This window comes from Ursus maritimus, unplaced genomic scaffold, assembly GCF_017311325.1.
Source record: "Ursus maritimus isolate PB19 unplaced genomic scaffold, ASM1731132v1 scaffold_28, whole genome shotgun sequence".
Classification (NCBI taxonomy): Eukaryota; Metazoa; Chordata; class Mammalia; order Carnivora; family Ursidae; genus Ursus; species Ursus maritimus.
Window position 1 is genome coordinate 39047445 of NW_024425341.1, and position 21183 is coordinate 39068627.

A 21183-nucleotide genomic window follows, 5' to 3' on the forward strand; every position below is an offset into this window, starting at 1 on the left:
ATATATTTGCAAATGACACTACAGATAAAAGACTAGTATCCAAGATCTACAAAGAACTTCTCAAACTCAATACACAAGAAACAAATAAATCATAAAATGGGCAGAAGATATGAACAGACACTTTTCCAATGAAGACATACAAATGGCTAACAGACACATGAAAAAATGTTCAAAATCATTAGCCATCAGGGAAATTCAAATCAAAACCACACTAAGATACCACCTTATACCAGTTAGAATGGCAAAAATGGACAAGGCAAGAAACAACAATTGTTGGAGAGGATGTGGAGAAAGGGGATCCCTCCTACATTGTTGGTGGGAATGCAAGTTGGTACAGCCACTCTGGAAAACAGTGTCGAGGTCCCTTAAAGTTAAAAATAGAGCTACCCTATGATCCAGCCATTACACTACTGGATATTTACCCCAAAGATACAGACGTAGTGAAGAGAAGGGCCATATGCATCCCAATGTTCATAGCAGCATTGTCCACTATAGCTAAATGGTGGAAGGACCCGAGATGCCCTTCAACAGATGACTGGATTAAGAAGATGTGGTCCATATATACAATGGAATATTAGCCATCAAAAAGAACGATTTCTCAACATTTGCTGCAACATGGACGGGACTGGAGATAATGCTAAGTGAAATAAGTCAAGCAGAGAAAGACAATTTTCAGATGGTTTCTCTCATCTATGGAACATAAGAACTAGGAAGATCGGTAGGAGAAGAAAGGGATAAAGAAAGGGGGGTAATCAGAAGGGGAAATGAAGCATGAGAGACTATGGACTCTGAGGAACAAACTGAGGGCTTCAGAGGGGAGGGGGATGGGGGAATGGGATAGGCTGGTGATGGGTAGTAAGGAGGGCAAGTAGTGCATGGTGCACTGGGTGTTATACGCAACTAATGAATCATCGAACTTTACATCAAAAACCAGGGATGTACTGTATGGTGACTAACATAATATAATAAAAAAATTATCATAAAAAATAAAAAAAAGAATTTGATTACTTTTTAGTGCAATAGTAAGTTTTTTAAGACTCTATTTTTTCATAAGCTGTAGTTTTAAGTACTTCCATGAAAGTGCCAGAGATTAAACATAAAAATAAGATATCTCTGAAACATTATAAAAATCATATTATCAGAACTTATTGATATGTTATCCTTGCCATTATAAAATCAAATAAATTAATAATAGACTTGTTTCTTTGGGATAAACCCAAATTTATACATTTCCTACCTGATTTCCTCAGTGTGTAACTTAATAGAAGCAGTAACATTCTAAAACTGGTTCTTTTGTAATAAGTGAGAAAAAATAAGTTAATGACTGCTCTGCATAAAAGAAATATTTTCACTTCTTTCTCGGGAACACTGTTGGATTCATAAAATAACGATTTAGTCATTATTAAGGCTATAGTGAAAATTGTTAATTAATGTTAACAATAATCTTTGTAATTCTAGGCATAATTTTAATTCATTTCCTTTACTTAAGCTTAAAATTACCAAATTATCCTTTAAGAATTCCTCATTTTTCTCACCTTTTGTTAGAAAAATGTTTATTATCTTTATTACCATTTCTGATATTTAAAAAGAAAGAGTAATGGTTTATAAGTTCAATCTTTAAAGTTACAGACCAGATAAATCAGTTACCCAATTTCAAACAAGTGCAGTTCATTTTACCCAGAGAAGGACATGAGCCATGGACACATAATGGCCCTGGAGGGCAAGTATTTAGCCTCCAGACTAGCTGCTGCCAAGGCAGACCCAGAGACGCCTGGCTAAGAAAGACTTTTTTTTAATGTTTTATTTTTATTTTTTTTATTTTTGGCTAAGGAAGATTTTAGCCAATCCTTATTTCAGCCTCCTGCCTATATGAGTATCAGATCTAGTTATAATAATCATTCAGCTTTTCTATGAACTTAGTAAGAACAACTTAAAGAACAAAGTTGGCACAGTGGAAATGGGAGAGAAACTGGGATAAGTATTCCATTTCTGAAGGTGAATGTAGGGGAGTCTAGAGAGGGAGCAGACGGGGAAAAGCATGCTCACCTGACCTGCATGCAACCACCATGAAGACATCACAGAGAGTGCTCTCAAAAAGTTCAGGGTTTAACACTGAGAAAATGAACCGATAGGTTTTTGTGTGTGCAGCACAATAACATTCCTAAAACTCTTAGAATTATCTTGAGCTAAAATCAGAAAGAAAGGAGAAGGGAGAAGAGCTAATCACACAAATACATACACTTACGGAAAAATTTCACCATCTGTGTGTAGTTACCTTTTCACTTCAAAGAACAGTCCCAAGAAAGTACTGCCATAGCAATGCCACTAGAACCAAGGACCTGCTCTTCAGAGGCTGTGCTGTGATACCGAATGAGGTGGGCAGGGTGAAATCTTTGTCCCTGATAAACATGACTGAATTTCAATGTGACTAAAGATTCTAGTCATCAAAAAGTTAAGGCAAACTTGAGGCAGGACCCTTTCTATTTAGTTTGCTCTATTTCCAACCAAATTAGATATTCCTTGCACGGATGGTATTAAGGAGAATAATGTCAACAACTAGGTATTCACTATCATAACTGCAAAAGAATGAAAATACCCTGTGGAGAGAGAATAAAAGGGCCACCAAAAAATCAAAACAAAAAAACACTTTCTAAGTATGAGATTTCTCTTTTTATATAAAATTCATATATAGACAATATTTCATCTTTTCATGTTATATAACTTCTTTCCACGGTTACGTAGGTCCAGGTAATATGGCACCGATCTTCATCCCATGTGAAGCCAGTGGGTAGAAGCTGGCCTGAGCAGCACCATTCACGAACAGAGATTCTGGAACACAGGGAGTTCTTGGGATTTACCATGAAATTATCTTTTCTGGAAGGTTGAGTAGTACAGAGAAAAAATGAGCTAAAAAGAGTTTCACAGGTTCTTAGTGAGTTCAACCACATGAAAGCTATTTGCTCTCTTAAATGATTAAAGGCATTAATTTAATGGCTATGATCAGGAAGACAAAAGGAATTCAGGAAACCTAGTATCAAAGGATATGGAGATTTTTCTTCACTTAATCTGTTTAAATATGAAATTCCCCCCCCCCAAAAAAACCACAAAAACATACAAGCTTATAGTTGCATTTATTTAAATTTAACTTATTTTTTTGCATATGGATTTTACCTTTCATTAAAATTCCTATAAAACTAGGACAATCCCTATTTTATTAAAATTGAACTATAGCCAATTCAGCAGAGTTCATAAAGACAAGTATTCAGAAACATATTTCACAGTGACTAAGAACATTAACTTGTGAGATTTATGGTTAGTCCTCACATCTTGGTCTTCCTTATCTTCAGCACAAAGTTTAAAGCCTAGTTCAAGCCTTCTTGGCTCCTATTTCAATAAATATAAAGAAGTGAGTGAGTGAAGGAAGGAACATTGGAATCTACACTTTCTTTTCCTATCCAAGTACTTTCCCTTAAAGACCACTATCTATTTCTATATCTAATGATGTCCTGAACCAATTTTGCCCCAATATCTAACGACATAAGATAGAAGCCCCCTATCTATCTTAGACTTTTCTGGGAACTCCTAAACTTAGGCCCTCTCAAGCCATCAGAACACACTCAATTGCCTATTTTCAATCTGATTAGCTGAGAATAAATCACAAACCTGTAGCAAGATTTCTTTTTTCTTCACAACTTCTAGATCTGAAATATGAAAATTTTATGATCCTATTACATGAATTTGCACTAATACAATTTATTAAATTAGTTCAAGCAGCTTTTCCTTCATAAGGATTGACAATAAATTAGCTTGGGTGCACATCTTTGCTATTCTGTATTTATCTGCCAGACCTGCTCAACTTTCTGTATCTGAAACTCTTACCAGATACTATTCCATTCTAATTAGATTCTTCCATTCCAGACTGTAGACTATATTAATTTATAATGTAAGATAGTTGCTGCTATCTGAAAGATACACATAAAAGCAAATATATAATTAACCTCTTTAAACCAGCAGGACATAAATAAGCTATATTTCTAGGGTGACAGAGCAAGTAAAGAAATGCAAAGATGAATAGGAAAAGCCAAAGTTAGCTAATAAATGATATTCATTCATTGGCAAATGGTATTTACAAATCATTCAGAATCTCTCTCTTGCTAAATAAGTCATGGGATATGTTTTTGTTCTCAAGACTAAGTGATGAAGTCCAGATAAAAGAGTCTCACCAAATCACCATTATTCACCACACATCTTTAGAAGGCTGAGAATGAGAAAGATAAAGAGAATTAATTCCTGATTTACATATTCTGCTAATAAAGTGGCAAGGTCTTACGGAACAAACACAACAGCTGCAAATTATGTAATTATGTATCTGTATGCAAATTTGCAGACATCTCATAAATGCTGGAACACTATTTGCAATGCTAATTAAGTGGCTTTTATTGCTGCTGCATAATTCCTACATGTGATTTGGTCCCAGATGTCACTGTAGCTTGTGAAACCTGTATTGTAGGTTAGCTGAGGTAGCACACATTAACACCACTCATAAAAACTCTATTTATAATTAAATTCCTTGCAGTGACTCAGTGATTTTTCATCATCATCCTGTCCAACTCCACTGCTCATACAATATGTAGATTGAGTTGCAAGTAGAAGCTTGGTCTAAAGGAAATTTCTCTGTATCTACATTCCCACATAAGTGGTTAATCTGTTTAATCTCATCCACATAAACCAAGTTCAAATGTCTAATGAGCATGAGAAAGTCCAGATAACAGACAAAAGCCAACAGGGATTGTTGACAGATGATATAATGTTTTATTTCAGGTTTTACAGTTGTAAGAAGAATAATTCCATTTGCTATAACCTAATATCAGTATTTTAGTCACCTGAAGAGCTATTTATTTTGCAACAATACAAAACGTTTTGAGCACCATACTGTAGGGAACTGGTATGATATTTTCAATTTACAAATAAGAAAAAAAGACATTATGAAAAAAGTGTAGGGGCACCTGGGTGGCTCCATGGGTTAAGCATTAGACCCTTGGTTTCAGCTCAGGTCATGTTCTCAGGGTTGTGAGACTGAGCCCCGCGTCAGGCTCTGCGCTCAACATAGAGTCTGCTTGAGATTCTCCCTCCTTCTCCCTCTACCCCTCTTGCTTGTGCTCTCCCTCTCTCAAATAAATATATAAATACTTTTTAAAAACAAAGAAAAAAGTATATATCAAACACTTACCACAGGAGTTCCAAAGAAGCATAATATATCAGCCCTCAAATAGCTTATAAATAGTTGGGAAGCCAAGACATAAAAAAAAATTTACAATATAACACAAGAATATGAGACCCAGTTGTTCTTTGGCAACTAAAACAGACAAATGAAATCAGAGATAATCTTTGTAACTGTTTTAATCTAATTATTTATTTCAGCCTTTCCCCTTACCAAAACTTTCATCAGAATCACTGATAATGTAAGAATAAAAACTGGTATTTTCATTGCTTCTTTCTACTTCTCTAAGAAGGATCAGGGAAGTTATATAACCAGCCTCTTTTAGATGATGGCATCATGGACATACACCATAAACTATTGTAAGCGGATAACTACCTTATATAATAAGGTGCTGAGTGGGAATTTTCTTGGTTGCTAGAGATGACTAAGGCTGCAAAATAAAACTAAGGCACTAATAAATCCCCTACTTTAAAATTAAGCATCTGATAACCCTGGTACTTGCTGGTAGGCATACTCTGAGGCAGCAGAACTGAAAATACTAGCAGAACTGAAAATACTGAAAAAACACCACCTCGCCATACCCTCTCCAGGCTACCCAAAATGAGTAATGACTTCATGTACTGTTCTCCATAAGAGAGCGAGCGGCATTCTAATTCTTATTAAGAGAGGAGAAGCTTAAGATTAAGGGAGTGTGCCAGAATGGAAATATAGGATATCATTCTTTGGCTTGATACTTGCACAGTGGAGAAGCTCCAGGTCTAGATACTGCTACCCCAGGAGAGCTGGATGGGAGAGCCCCTATGAAAGCTTGACATCTGCACCCAAATACTGGGAGCATATGTGAGTATAAAGATAAGCCAAGCAGATTTAAAGGAGATACAAAAGAAACGGGTCATTCCCCCTGGTAGTTCCTTGTGCCTCGTGAGAGCCTAGAAAAGATAATTAGTAGTTCTCATGACTCCACGTGAAAGCACAAGGATGCTAAAGAAGTTACTCTACTGCCAGCAGGTAAAGAGGCTCCAAACCTACAGACAAGGACTTGGGGACATGAACCTCTGCTGCCAAAGGAAAACTAAGCCACCCTGTCCTCAGTGTGAATGGGGCCAAGCTGAAGTTGCACCTTAGTGTGAGAAAATGTGCAGGCATGTCAACATGAACAAAAGCCATCAGTATCAGAATAAAACCAGATTAAACCACAGCTAGAACAACGTCAGCTCCTCTGCACTACCATGAACATCTCTAGAGTCTATTATCTTCTTTCCTGTCTCTGCCCCAGCATCAAAGGAGTCAGCCCCGGAATCAAAGGGGTGGAGCTAGAGGTATCTCAAAGCCAATCCATAACCAGCCCCCTTCTACACACACACATTCAAACAGAGAAGGAAAAGACCAAAGCTCCAGTTGGAGAAGGAGTGAATTTTAACTCATGTATGAATATGAGATTCGTGTTCTAAATGGACTGGAAATAAATTTCAATGTCAATAAGCACAAGGGTTCAGATACTTGACTACACTGAAAAGTTGTTGAGTGTGTTGGGGGGAGAAGGGGGTTGGAGGGGGATTTAATATGGGGTATTGGAAAATATTAATTGAAAACTATTTTATCCTGTACCGCAATAATACAAGAATCAAGAATACTGGACATCCTAATTTTTTTACCTTCTATCCTTTTCTAAACCTACTTCATTGCTGCCTTTCAAATGCTCTATATTCAAGAAGAGCAGCAACGCCTCAAGATTAGAAACCAAAAACCTGTTGTGCTTTTTCTTCTCAATTTATTTATTTCAGAGAGGGAAAGAGCATGACAAGGAGGGGCAAAGGGAGAGAGAAATTCAAGCAGGCTCTGCACTGAGCACAGAACCCAACATGGGGCTCGATCCCACCACCATGAGATCACAACCTGAGCTGAAACCAAGAGTCGGATGCTTAACTGACTGCACCACCCAGGCACCCCAAAATACTTTTTAAACAAAATTATCAAGATATACATCACACACAATAATTGTCACTCGCTTAAAGCTCTCTAGTTTGGTCTGGTTCTGATGTTGATGGCCTTTGTTGGTATTGAGATGTCTACACAGATGGTATTCATGTCTTCCTCTACCCAGTGTTCAACTTCAATGTGGCCTCCACTCTCACTAAGGAGAGGGTAGCCCAGTTTTCCTTTGGCACCACCAGTGGCTAACGTCCCCAAACCCCTGCCTCTGGGTTTGAAACCTCATTACTGGGCAACACTAGGGGAAACATACACGCCAATTGTTTTTAATATATTGAGAATTAGATAACATCACCACAATCATTCTAGAACATTTTTATCACCCTGAAAAGAAACCCATCCCTATTAGCTGTTATTTTCTACTTTCTCCAATTTCCTGCCCTTTACTTAGGGCTCTCGGTAACCAATAATCTACTTTTCATCTCTACAAATGTGCCCGTTCTAAACATTTTATACACATGAAATCATATAATATGTGGACTTTGGTTAGTAAAAACCCCTCAGATGTTGCAAGTTTTTAGCTGATTTCCAGATTTCTGAAAAAGTTGATGATGAACAATTTGTGCCACCATTTTCATTGCTTTTATGTTAGGGCAGATTTATGGAGGTCCTCAGTCCACTATTTTGCCAGTCCTGCCAGAGTTAATGTATGTTTGTTTAATTTGGGGTATGAACACTGAAATATTTTTTTCTGTAAATTTCTCAGTTGGTAACACCATAATTTTGCACATTAAAGTGTTTCCAGAGGCGTCTGGTTGGCATAGTTGGTTAAGTCTCTGACCTTTGGTTTTGGCTCGGGTCATGATCTCAGGGGTCAGCCTAACAAAGACTATTATCATATGACAAATCAAAGACAGTGAACTCATTCATGATTGTATAACTAAAAAACCCAGAGATTAAGATTTGCTGTCCCGATTAGACATTCCAATAAACTTGTCCCTCACCTTTGCTGCCTATATGCATAACAAGTAGTTGAAAGGTCAGCTGGGATTTTTAAGATGTTTATATAAACCACATGGATGTGGGTACTTTCCCTTTTTTTTTTCCACCTCCAATGTATTTTTTGATTTTTACTTTCTAGAAGGTTTACTACTGCTCAGCTGGTGAAGATAAAAAATGAGATACTTAAAGAAGAAAGGAAATAAATGATAAAGATATTGTTGGGTTATGAAAATTTAACCACTCATCAAATTAAAGAGATGGAAGATTATCTGGGAAACTGCCATTTAATATGTGTATTTAGATCAGCCTTATCTTCCCTGGTTTTTGGCATTTTGCACAAGTAGCAAACAATTTCCTAATATAAAAAATCAATCCTGGGTGAGGACAAAGTAATATTGATCTAGGTATACTATCTCTGTCAAAACATCACAGTATAATTTGTGAGAGTGCATCATTGTGGTTTTCCATGATGTTGAACTCAAAAGATGGAGTTGTCTCCTGGGCATATTAAATGAGCATTTAATAATTCCATATAGATCCCATCTACAATTTTATTTAAATTTTTCTTAATTCCATAGATATTTTATCCTTTTTATGAAGTAAAATTCAGTTTGATTTCAACCTTGAAGTAGTCACAATTCTTTTAACCCTTAAATACCAATATGTCTCAAATAGGGCCTTCTGTACTAAATAAAGATAAATAGGGAAGGGATCACTTATTTAGATCTTAAGGCACAAACTGATTTGTAGCCACAAGAACCATAAAAAAGGCCACTGAAGATATATGCTAGTAAGCCCAAAGGATCACCAGTTATCCAAGTCCCATGTTCCAATCTCATTTCTACCCAGTTCCTTATTATTATTTTTATAACTTTACCAGCCCTTTCAGAATGATGACTCCTCTGGATGGTATACTGGGTGTTTTGCTTCTTCTTGCTCTAAGACTGCCTTTTCAAGTACACGGTAGGCTCCACTTTTGGTGGCTCTGGTTTAGGAGTGATACCATTTACCAATCCAACTTTTCCATATGCTATTGCCATCCTAAGTTTCTTATAGTGATTTTTAATTTGTTACATATCTGTTCAGAAATCTTTAATAACTCCCCATTTCATACTGTACCAATCCAGAGCCTCCACAGCTTTCAAGGATTTCAGATTCATGGTTGAACCCTATAATCCAACATAATTACTTGCTACTCCATAACCCATATCACCCAAAGCAAATAAACTGATCTTCCACGATTTTCCACCAACTGACCTTAATATGATTCTTTATTTATGGCCCAGCTTAAAATGGTTTTCTTCTTGTTTACTCTATAAATACTGTTTTTGATATCACTGTTATTGGTGTGGATATTGGTTCAGCATTTTATTTACCAATGATAGCTAAATATAGTGACTATAAAACTTATTGTCCAAACCAGGACACTTTTAAAAGTGAAGGGAGTATTATTAATGATACAGCTGGACAAGAGGCATAAACCAGAATGCTTCAGGCAAACTGGGACAGTCACAAGCAAACCAGGTCTCTTATTCACCTTATAAGACAATCTGTATATAAAAGTTTAAAAATAATATTGCACACAAATTAGAAAATTATTGACCAAAGTATAACTCTATTTTGGATTCATATTTAATTTCCAAGCAGAGAAAATAGCAGCTATAATCTTAATAACTTGGACAAATACAAACCTGATTTTAAAATAGCTATTTCTCACCATAGATGTTCCCTGTTTGGCTCATCATAGTAAGCCACTATCTTTTAAATAGATAAAATAAATCCAATAGATCAACAATTTCTATATTAATTTGGAATGTTTTTTGTTCTTTTTTTAATTTTTTGTAAACTGGTTTAAGAACCTATTAGTGGAAAAGTTGGGCTGTTTTTCTCCTCATCTCATAAAATCTAGCTGCTCAGAGAAGTTCAAAGTTCACTTCATGACCAAAGGTGAATTAGCCAGAAGTTAATATAAAGGTTAATTCAGTTAATCAAAACCAATCCAATCTATTTGGTCTGTTTAACTTTACAAAACACTGATAGAAATCTCTCCCTAATTAGTCTTGAAACATTAGGCATTATTAATTGAGACAACTGAAAAAAGGCAATTTGTTTTAATCACTTAGAAGATGCCTATTTGGCAAGCCATACATCCCAGAGAATCGAGGAAAAAGAAGGAAGAGCCCCATATGAGGCAATAGTTTTTCTGTGAAAAGGACACACAAAGGGAACATAATTCTGACCAGCTGATGAAAGCCCAAGGGAAAAAACTTCACCTCTTTCAAGGAGAACAGCTCGGAAAAAACCCAACTCTGAGAGAAAAGACAAAGCCTCAGTTGTGGTGTCAATGGACCGTCTCAGAAAAACAACAAGACGTCAATAATGACTGCATTTAACATTTATTAAGCACTTACTATATACCAGGCAATGCTAAACCTCCAGGGCTTCTTTCTCCACACCTAATTATCATCTGAAATTCTGCTTTCTCACTTCAGTACCTGGAGACTACCCTGATCAAAAACTATGTTAATAGGTCGATGGAAATGAGTTACCGAGAATGCCCTAGAACACCTATTTACACAGCTATTTAGACAGTGAACATGATTACATGTCCTTGGGTTTATTAGTCCCTACCCCACAGAGATGCATTTTATAGAAATTATGACTCTGATATAAAACTAGTTTGAGATGTTTTATAAGTAGCCTGGGAGTTCCTTTCACTGTTATTCAGGCACTGTGCAGTGTCTTTATTTCTGTGATGTGTGCGGCTCTCACTGGCTTTCATGTTCCAACAAAAAAGACATTTTCCCTGCTGTGGGAGAAATGACCAGGTGGGAAATACTGTTAATGCTGCATGAAAAAAAAAAGGGACTTAAAAAAAAAATTGTTCCGCTTTTAAAAGTCGGGGCTTTGTACCCCTCTGGCACATCACACACGTTTTCAGGCATTCCCAGAGAAGAGGCATTTATTTCGAGCTGCTTTATGCAGATGCGTTTTTACTGAACGCAGCAGAGCAGAGACACCATCAGTTCTTTTGCCAACCTGCTGGCTTCTTTACAAAGGAGCGGAGTCACAAGCCCACAGGACATGCCTCACACAGCAGAGGCCCCTCTCTTCTCAAGGCGGCCACTCTCTTCCTCTGTGCCAGGAGATGTTTACCCACATGACACTATATTCCATCAAATTCACCCAGCACTTGCCTTCGGAACTCAGTATGCCACCCTGAAGTTTATAAACCTTGACTCTGACCTTATCTCCAAATTACGGTTGGGAGAAATTAGGAAACAGAAAAGGGAACTGAGGCGGCAATCATTACAAGGAACTACGGCCAAGTCCTTTTTTAAATTTACAAAAGAGCCAAAGCCAGAACAATCACTATTAGAGTTTACTTTGCATAATGACCTTGGGAACCATGGGATACCTGGAAGCTGATCTGCATGTCTGTTTTTGAACTCTGAAAGAGTTGAGGAGTACTGCCAAATTTTTCAGACCCCTGAGCTTGCCCACCATTAGCAGAATGCTATACGCTCAGTCTAGTAATGATCTAGGGATGTGGCAGCCTGAGGTGCAGGAGAAGAATCCCTCCATCAAGGGAGCATGGCAGGAGCTGGGGAGGAAGAAGAGCAGCCTGGTATCAGCACACTTGCTTCTCTGATGTACCCCAAGGACCTGTAAATAGGGTTCCTAGAAGACCCACTGAATGGAAGTCAGGGCACTCAGTGGCTCTGCTGACACATTGCTGTGACCTCCCCTCCAGGGGAAGGTGACCCAGGTACTAACCTCAGCTCAGTGAAACACCAAAAAATCCATACTTCATCATTGTCTAAAAGCACCAGCACAAAGATAATCTGCCAGGGCCTTTGGCTCATAGGCCACATGACAATAAAACCCGTATTGGCAAAACTATGTTCTCATAAATACTGAGACATTCAGATCAGGATTCCCCAGCATGATCTTCCTAGGGTTTAGGGACCCTGATAGCGACTACTCTCCTGATTCCAGTCCCCACTCCCTCCTCTTACTAGATGCTCTTCAGGGCTTTATCCTGAAGAAGCTTAGAAATGAAAGCCACAGGTGGCTTTTGAAAATAAAAAGATTTCATTGATCAGCCTCTCCCACCATCATTCACCCAACAAGCCTCTGCAACTTTGGAGCACCCATTCACTGCTGAGCACCTGCCAGCACCAGGTACTGAGAGAGGTGTACGGCTGACACAAGGAACAGGGTGGATATCTTGCTCTCCTGGAGTGTATGGGCTACAGACAGAAGTTCACAGCAAATACCCCAACAATAAGACAGTTACACATGGTGATGAGAGGCAGGAAGGAATGAACAGAGCTCTGAGACAGAGATAACATCGGGGCAGAAGAAACTGTTCCAGATAGAGTGTTCAGGGGAGGCCACTCTGAGTCCCTGAGACTTAAGCTGAGACCAGAAATATGAGAACAGACATTAACAAGGAAGAGGGGGCAGCATTTCTTACAGGGAAATGAGCTCAGTTCAGAAAGGAAAACAGTGAGCCTGAACACTAGAATTAAAAGAGAGTTGACATGAGATGAAGCTGAGGAAGTAGGTAGGGACTGTATCATGTAGCCATGAGAATCTGGGTGAGAACTTTGTTTTATACTCTAGTATAAAAGAAAACCACTGCAGGGTTTCAATCAGGGGAGGAACAGGATGAAGATCAATGTTTGCTGAATGAAGGAATAAATGAGTGGATGAATTCATCTCTTCCCAGCCCCACCGACTGTGGATGGAGTCTGTGTATCTTGTGTCCTGTCCTCCCTCACTCTCTCTTCTCAATATTACTATCTTTTCATGACCACTTTTGGCAATATGAAAGCCAACTCCTCTCTCTCCCTTATACCTCACTTCTTTCCACACACATTCAGACCTCACTGGGAGAGGAGAGCCATGAGCCAGCATAGTTACCCTTTGAAAGACATGGAGACCTGCAGAACTGCTTGCTGACTTTTGCATTCGATAAAAACCTTTTTTTGCAATTTGCTCACCCCCAGCTGCTGGTCTCCTCCCTAGCCACGGGAGGACTTATCTAGTAGAATGGAAATGCCATGAGAGCACGATGCAGTCTTCTTTACTCCAGTTCTGTGTGCAGATATGTTACCTAGCTCTGCAAACCCAGAGGCACCAAAACTGCCCTTTTGTTCCTGCTTTACAGGTGCGCTTATAACCTCCAGCAATTTCCTAATATCTCTCTGAGGGGAAGAGCAACAAATGTATACTGTTAGCTGTTTTTATTGATCAATAAAACTGAGGACTGCTGGTACCTTTTGTACGTACCAAACTTTCCTAGAAAAGCACTGAGTACCACCAAAAGCAAGGAACTTTAGCTCCAGTATCTTGAGAAAATACCTTCTCTCTCCAGCAGGGGAAGGATTTAATCTATTTAACATGGATGTTTTAAGACTTTAATGAGACCCAAGTCTGTTTCACAAGATTGTCATGGAAATCTCAACTGATCATAGCCTTTCTGCATTTGTAGAGCATCAAAGGTCTGACCTTGTCTTTCTACAGCTCAAGAGAAAGCCTTGTGGCTTCTATCTAAACACGTCTTCATGCAGTGCATATTTTGCATAAGTTAAATAGTTAATGGGCTGCTCAAGGGTTGTATAATGTTCTGCATTTGTTTTTCTTCCCTTTATCCTTTTTTTTTTTATCTCCTCTAGGTGATTCATCAGGCATACTTCTTGAACCAGCTGTGAGAGATTAAGAAATGTTATTTGCATTTATGGGAGGAATTCTCAGTCAAGGAACAATCTGCCTGCTGAACACATTCATGTAAATAGAACAAATGTTTTAAAGCTGAGCAAAACGAAAGCAAGGGGCACATGAAGAAAAAAAAAAACACCTCTCAGCATGAACCATGCAGATCTTTGATCATAACTTCAAATGAGACTGGGTCTCACCACGTGTGACAACGCTCTTGATCCAGGATTTCTGCAGCTCTGATTAGAGTTCAGGCTCATACTAACAAGGCTTCCCTTTCTCTTTCAATTCCACTGTTGCAGCTGTGGAAGATCTTGCTTTCAAACATTCCTCTTATGGGAGCCTGCAGTATATAAGGGGAGTACAAGGAAGAGGAAAAAAGCACTGGACCAGGAGCTGAGAGACCCAGGTTCTGCTTTCATTTGGGTCAATGATACATATAATTATTAATAAAATTAAAACTCAGGGCATAATTTTACAACCATAATAAAAGCCCATGTTCCCTGGGTGCTTCATATGTGTCAAGCACTATACTAGGTATTTTATTAAAATAGAACCTGAACTCTTCCCAATATGTATCTTTTTAACAAAGGCACAAACGGAGATTCAGGGTAAGTGATTTGCCCATGGTCATTTTGCTAATTATGGGACACTGATCAACTAATTAAACCTTCCTGGGCCTTCATTATTTGTTGTTGTCTTCTGTATTTAATCTGAAAAGTGCAGAGTTGGAATGGGTAAGCTCTATGGTTTTTTCTAACTCTGCGGTGATTTGATTTGTGACAAGAGGTGTTTCTCTGCACTTTGAGTTCTAGCAAACCAGTTCTGCTACCCCATTCCCCTGAGTCTCTACCACTTGGGCAAAAGGAAATAAGGCAGTGGTGATGTAATGGAAATTCACTCAAAGTACAGCTCTGGTTTCTAGCATCTGTCTCAGAGCACACATTCAGGGGTGGCTCTTTGTATCGGTTGGTGTGTGGTGACTTCAGTCAACTTGCTTGTTCTTAATTTTCCAGCTAGTTCCTTAATTTCTTCATTTTTGAAGGTGTAGGTCTACATAATCTTTAGAATAGCTATACACTCTATTATTTTATATCTAGGGAAACTGAAATGCCAAGTTATGAAGTGCTAAAATAATATCAGCCTCAGACTAGAGAAAAAAAATTCTTTTATTCTGCCTCTCCTTGCTAGCTAGTTTCTTCCTTGCTTTGCTTTCCAAGGGAATCTATAAACACATATGGGCATCTTTGTTCTCAAAGCCTAACATTAAGAAAATTATAGAAAGGGACAGGCAGTTGGCAAATTTCAAGCAGAAATGGTGAATGATCTTGTAATACTAGAAATCTAGTACAGATGTGAGATTACAAATGCAAGGGCGAAAGGGAGCAGCAAATTCAGTCCTAAACTGTACCGAGATTATACAGTATTCTGACTGCTGTCTACTCACAAGCAGCTTAGATAAACAATGGCTGCTCACAAAGGAAAGAAACATAATACTGAAGTTATATATATATATATATATATATATATATATACATACACATACACACACACACACAGATAGATAGATAGATAGATAAAGGTATGGGCGTGTGTGTGTGTGTATACACATACACAGAGAGAGAGAGAGAGCGAGAGAGAGATGGGTAAACTATCTGAAATATCACCATTGGTAAATACTAGATTTGGTTTATTTTGTTGTTTTGTTTGTGGAAGAATTTGATGTCACACAAAACTAAATTGTGATGTAAATCCCACAAATTCCCATGAAGAGGAAAGTTTTATTTTCTTGAAACTGAAAATAATTCAAGTCCTCAAAGGTTGCAGGTTAATCTTTGATTTGCTGTCAACTTACCTACCAATTGAAAAGCTTTATTCTGCAGCTTTGGGTCCACACCTGTGGTTGAATATTTGCTTGCCAGAATTCAGAATTGAGTGGGGGTAAAATCAAAGCCCAGTTCAAGTTCAGGGACCTGAACTTTCTGCTGTGAACCCCATGCTCTCTTCTTATCCCTTTCACCACTACTTTTCTTCCTTTCTGAAAGTAAGCTGCCTAAATAGTTACCAATTATTTACTTTATACCATAAAAATACAACTAAATGATATAAATAATTCAAGACTTGTACATTTCTTAACTGGACACTAATTTTTAGGTATCTTAAATGTTTCAAATCTATTTCCAGATATTTTAGCAAACCCTTAGAATTCAGTTAGTTAGTTAGAAATAACTTCAAACTTAAAGCAATGCTGCAAGAACCTTATTGTCATGCACCGTCTGGTAACCCTAACTCAGGATGACATCAACGCAGGAAAGCACAATCCGAAGAGAGAGAAAGATTACTAATGTTACTTTACCTAAAATCATATTTAAAGTCTATCCCTGAACTTATCAATTACATGAAATAATAAGTTATTTTTCCTTAAAAAAAAGGAAATCCTGCAAGAATAAAAAGAGTACAAAGAACACCCAAACAACTTCAGTAAGATTCACTCACTATTAACATTTTACTCCATCTCTTTTACCATGTACTCTGTTTCTTTATTTCTATACCTCTCTCCATTTCTCCCTCTCTTTTTCTCTCTCTCACCATGTGTTTATATAAGATAAACACAGATAAATACATTGTGGCCTTTACATTTTAGTTTATATTCCCTAAAAACAGGACTATTCTTCTACACAACCTCAGTACAATTTTCAAGGTGAGTAAATTCTTAAAATACATTTATGCATTACTCTTATCTAATTTTCTATTTTCCTATTTTTTAAATTGATCCAATAATATACTTAATAGCATTTTTTTCTTCCATATAGGATCCAATCTAGAAGCAGGAATTGCATTTACTTATTGTGTCAAAATCAGATTTTCTAATATTGTAATGGTGCTGCATAATAACTTACAATTTCAGTTTAAAAATTAAAAACCAAACATATTAAAAAGTATAACTACAATGTTATTGAGTGCACAATTTTTAAAAATATGTTAATTGCAACATAAAATGTGAGAAGTAAACATAAAGTTTCTATATGCCACTGAAGTAAAGGTGTTGCTAGTTTTAAATAGAATGTTATAACTGCAAGAAATTTTATGTCTCATGGTAACCACAAAGGAAAAACCTGTAGCAGATACACAAAAGATTATGATAAAAAAAGGCAAAGCATACTACCATAAAAAGTCATCAAATCACAAATGAAGAAAGCAAGAAGCAAAGGATTTACAAAATGTCCCAAAAAACTTTATAATAAAGGGCACCTTTAAGTCCTTACCTCTCAGTAACTAATTGAAATGTAAATGGATTAAATTCTTTAAACAAAAGGCAGAGAATGACTGAATGAGTAAACAAACACGGTTCCTACACATGCTGCCTACAGGACACTCAGTTTAAGGACACACATAGCTTGAGAATGAAGGGATGCTAAAAGTTATTTCAAGCAAATGGTAACTAAAAGAAAGCAGAAGGACTTACACATATATCAAAAGAATAAACTTCAAGGTAAAAATGGTCACAAGAGACAAACAGGGTCATTATTTAATAATAAAGGGGTCAATTCATCAAGAAGATCTAACAATTATAAATGTTTATGCACATATCAGAACACCTAAATATAAAGCAAAAACTAACAAGACTAAAAGGAGAAATAAAGAATAATACAGTAATAGGTGGGAAAGGTAATACCCCACACTTATCCACACAGAGAATAAGTAAGGAATAGCAGATTAGAATAATACCATATACCAAATGGATTAACAGACATATCCATAACATCTGTCCAACAGCAGAAGAATGCACCTCGTCTCAAGAACACACAGAATTCTTTTTTAAGATTTTTTTTTTTTTTTAAGTAATCTCTATACCCAATTTGGGGCTCAAATTCACAACCCTGAGATCAAGAGTTACATACTCTACTGACGGAGCCAGCCAGGCACCCCACACACACAAAACAATTTCTAAAATAGATCACATGTTCGGCCACAGAACAAGTCTTGACAAAGTCAAGAAGATTAAATTATGTCAAGTATCTTTTCCAACAACAAAGGTATGCAACTAGAAATTAGTAACAGGAAGAAATGTGGAAAATCCACAATACATTAAAATTAAACAACACACTCCTGAACAACATACATCTGAACAACCAATGAAAGAAATCAAAAGGAATACTGAAAAATATCTTGAGACAAATGAAAATGGAAATTCAGCATACAAAAACTTATGGGATGCTACAAAAGCAATTCTATGAGGAGAATTTAAAGCCCTGAACACACACACTAAAAAAAAAGAAAGATCTCAAATAAACAACCTAGCATTACACCTCAAGGAACTAGGAAAAGAAAAACAAACTAAACCCAAAATTAGCAAAAGAAAGGAAATAATAAAGATTAGAGCAGAAATAAATGAAATAGAAAACAGGAAAACGATAGAGAAAAGTAACAAAACTAAAGGTTGGCTCTTTGGAAAAATATACAAACCTGGAAAACCCTTAGCTAGACTAACAAAGAAAAACAAGGGAAAAGACTCAAAAATAAAACTCCAAATTAAAGAAGAGACAGTATAACTCATAGCACAAAAATTTTTTAAAAGATCCTAATAGACTACTATACCAACAAGCTGAATGACCTAGAAAAAATGGATAAATTTCTAGAAACATACAACCTTACCAAGACTGAATCATGATGACATAGAAAATCTGAACAGATAAATAATGAATAAGGAAATTAAATTAGTAATCAAAAGCCTCTCAACAATGAAAGGTCCAGTATCATATAATTTCACTAGTGAGTTAACAATAATTCTTCTCAAACTCTTTCAAAAAATTGAAGAGGAGGGAAAACAACTAAACTCATTTTATGAGGCTAACATTGCTCTGATACAAGGTGATCTATTTAGAAGAAAAGAGAAGTCTTGAATCAGTACAGGTTTGTGTAATCTTCAAATCATCAAATTAAGAAACAACAAAAGTTAAAGAAAATTTCATTGGTCATAATTTGTACTTTTATCTCCAATTCCAGAAGAAAAACTTTCCATCAACTTTCGCTTAACATCTAAAACATGGCTTTGGCTTAATGATATGGGCCATCTGCTTTATGTGAAAAAATGAAGGTGGTGATTTATTTCTGCGCCTTTATCATGCGAATTAAACAGAACTCAGATTGCACCAAAGAGCAAAGCCAAATTACACATTGGGATGAATAGAAACACAAAGTTTCCAACATCTTCGAAGAAGAGGTTAGGCCTCAACTGATCACAGTTCAAATCATATTCAGGTCAGGTTGACTAGGGTTTTTATAACATATGAAGTTAAAACAAAAAAAGTAAGAATTTTAATAAGATTCTCCAAGATAATAAAGTATTTACCAATCTGTGCCATAATCAATAATTTAAAACTGGATACCAATCATCAAATAGAAATCAAAGAATTTAAAAATTACCAAACAATTTTTGGAAGAAGCACTGGAACCTCTATTAAAAACTGTGGGGTGCTTCTCCGAAGGAAGGAAGGAAGGAAGGAAGGGAGGAAGGAAGGAAGGAAGGAAGGAAGGAAGGAAGGAAAGGAAAGGAAAGGAAGGAAGGGAGGAAGGGAGAGAGGGAGGGGAGGGAGGAAGGGGGGAGGGAAGGGAGAGGGGGAGAGGAGGGGAGGTAGGGAGAGGGAAGGGGGAGGGAGGGGAGGGAGGGAGGGGGGGAGGGAAGGGGGAGGGAAGAGAGGGGGAGGGGGGGAGGGAAGGGGGAGGGAGGGAGGGAGGGAGGGAGGGGGAAGGGGAGGGAGGGGGGGAGGGAAGGGGAGGGAGGGGAGGGAGGAGGGGAGGGAGGGAGGGAGGGAGGAGGGAGGAAGGGAGGGGGAGGGAGGGGAGGGAGGGAGGGGAGTGGTGGGGGAGGGAGGGGAGGGAGGAAGAAACAGAGAAGCGAAGGAAGAACTTCATCTGAAAGCAGAGATTGCTTTGTACTTTTCTGGACATCTAAGGAAGCTATGATTTTATTTCTTTGACTTTCAAATTTTTTTTATTATCAGATTCCCCAAACACCTGCAAGTTTTAATATAATCAAATCATGAGAAATATAGGTTTTTGGAAATTCTTCCTAACTTTTCTAAGTCACCAAGCTAGATGAAGTAAACTTAATGCTTTCATTCTGTCATTTCCCCCCCATTTATCTCTAATGCTACCTCTTCTTGTTCCTTTCGATCAAAGAAACAAGTAAGTAACTCAAGGAACATGAAAGTGAATTATTGGTCTAGTGTTGACCTCATAATGGTATTCTTTAGAGCATCCAATGAAAAATCACTTTTGGTTGAAATTAATCATCTCAGACTTTCAAGATTTATAGAAGTTAACTTTTATAGAAGATGACAACTGATGCATCAATGGGGCATCTGCTTTTGAGTTGCTTTTCCAGATGGATGCATACCTAATATCTTCATTCTACTTTTCATGAAAAATTACTTAGTTTTAGGAAATGGCTATTTCAATAGCAAACTAACTGGGTCTCTTGAACACCAGTATTCTCAGTTTTTGTTTTTGTTTTTTTTTTCAGTTAAAATAATAGTAATGCATAACTCCCAGATTTTATCTGGATTAAATCAGATTTGTCAATGTACAGATCTAGAAGTTGGAACAGTGTTCAATACATTTATATAAATACCTATAAGTGTTTGCTGAATTTGAAAGTCTTGGTCTCATTAGTAACTATATTAATAATATACTAAAACAAAGGGAAAATTATTATTAGAGATACATTAGCAGTTTTTAGAGTTAAGTGTAGGAAATGTCTTTAGTTCTTTTAGACTTTAGAACAATAATTGGCCTAAAAATAGGTCATGAAATTATTATTTGTCACTGGTATTGTCACTTGGGAGGGGAACTTTCAGCTAAAGCCTCAAACTAAAAACCAAAGTCACTAATCACCACACATTCAGAGTTCAAATTCTGCTAACAATTTGCCAATAGTTAGGGCCAGGCTTGCCCAGTTTACCGAGAAGCTCCAATTCAGAATGGCCTAACAACCACAACCACTGTATCACTAATAAAGAAGAAATGAATTTGTAGCTAGAGGGATTGTTGGAAAAAAAGTGATTGTAGAGAAACTCTTCCCTTTCCTCCATTGCAAGGAGGGGACTCCAAGAGAATAAAGATGGCAATACCTAGGGACACCTGGGTGGCCCAGTGGTTAAGCATCTACCTTTGGCTCAGGTCATGATCCTAGGGTTCTGGGATCAAGTCCTGCATCAGGCTCCTTGCTCAGAGGGGAACCTGCTTCTCCTTCTGCCTGCCACTCCCCCTGCTTGTGCAAGGTCTCTCGCTCGCTCTCTCTC